The sequence below is a fragment of the Populus euphratica genome, unplaced genomic scaffold (genome assembly GCF_000495115.2).
Source record: "Populus euphratica unplaced genomic scaffold, PopEup_1.0 scaffold2.1, whole genome shotgun sequence".
In the NCBI taxonomy this organism is placed as follows: domain Eukaryota; kingdom Viridiplantae; phylum Streptophyta; class Magnoliopsida; order Malpighiales; family Salicaceae; genus Populus; species Populus euphratica.
Window position 1 is genome coordinate 2,797,432 of NW_011499846.1, and position 1,485 is coordinate 2,798,916.

The following is a 1,485-nucleotide window of genomic DNA, read 5'->3' on the forward strand; positions in this document are numbered from 1 at the left end:
GCTCCGCCCGACAGCGCCACCTCCAGATCTGTCACCAGCAGGAAGAAGGAACAGCAAGCCGAGAAGAAGAAAGAAGACAGGTTCACAGATCTAAAAAAGGGGGGGAAATCCGAGAACGGATCTGGACTAAACAGACCTGCTGGTTGTGGTTTTTGTTGTGTTTTTTGATTGTTTTGTAGGCCACCGCCGGCTAGGAAAGAAGAAGGGAGGAAGCTGTTTCAGTTCTCCCCTACCGCTGGTTTTTCGCCGGCGTGTGGATTCATGCGCCTCCGGCGACGGAGGCGCGTGGAGAAGACGCGCCGCTACTGCCTCGCTGCTCCAGAAGTCGGCCTGACCTTGTTCCAGCGGTTCTAGAAGTCCTCCGACACTGTTCTTGGATGTTTTGGGTTACTGTGTAATTTTTAAAGTGTTTAATTTAATTTTTGTTTATTTGTAATTTTTTATAATTTGTAACGTGGATGTAATAAAAAAGAAAAAAAAATAGAGTGAAAGTGGATGTGTTGTTTGTATTTTTTTATGAATGATTTTTAGGATGAAATTGTAAAGAATAAAAATGAATTTAATATTTTTATTAAAAAAATTATCAAGATTTATGAAGTTATATTTTTAATATTTGATGAAAATATAATTATTAAAATTTTTTTAATACATGAAAGTCATGAAGTAATTTATCTCACTAGGAAAATATTTTTTCTAATTATAATTAGTTTTTTATTCGTGAATTTTTTATAATAGTTTTTTTTATGTTTTTTAAAATAATTTTAAATTAATTATTTTTTTATATTTTTAAATTATTTTAGTTTTATGATATCAAAAATAAATTTTAAAAAATTAAAAAATATATTATTTTAATATATTTCTAAAATAAATTTAAAAAACCATATGTAATATAATATCCATGAGAGTTAAGTCTTAATATGAGACTTCACATATGATTATATACAAACACAGGCCTGTTTTAGAAAAAACTAGTATATTAAATTGCAGGTCAATATTATTTATTTTAAAATTTATTAATAATAATAAATATAATAATATTAATAAATATATTTTATTCAAATTTAAATGGATGTAATATGCTTTCAAATCAAATATATAATTTTTTATTTAATAATAAATATATTAAATATAATAATATTAATAAATATATTTTATTCAAATTTAAATGAATATAGTATATTTACTATATTTATGATAGTTGGGTCTGATTTACATGTTAAATTTATAAATATTGAATTTGATAAAAATATTAAATCTGTTTTTTTTTTTATTTATCTAAAAAATCACATGGGATATTTAAAATTTTAAAGTTATATTTAAAGTATTTAAAAAAAAAACCTCCGAATCCAAAAATTAAAATTTTATATCTTGAGTAGTTAATCAGTATATACTACAGTCCAGAAAATCCAAACAAATTATTAAATCTTTAATTATTATTTTAATATCAAATACATCCAAATAAAAAAAAAAAAATTACACGCTCAA

At 24.9% G+C, this 1,485-nt stretch overlaps 1 pseudogene; it reads left to right on the plus strand.

Annotated features, from left to right (window-relative positions):
* LOC105138130 (dnaJ protein homolog 1-like) overlaps positions 1-1,485 on the plus strand; it is an 11,979-nt pseudogene that overhangs the window by 1,945 nt on the left and 8,549 nt on the right.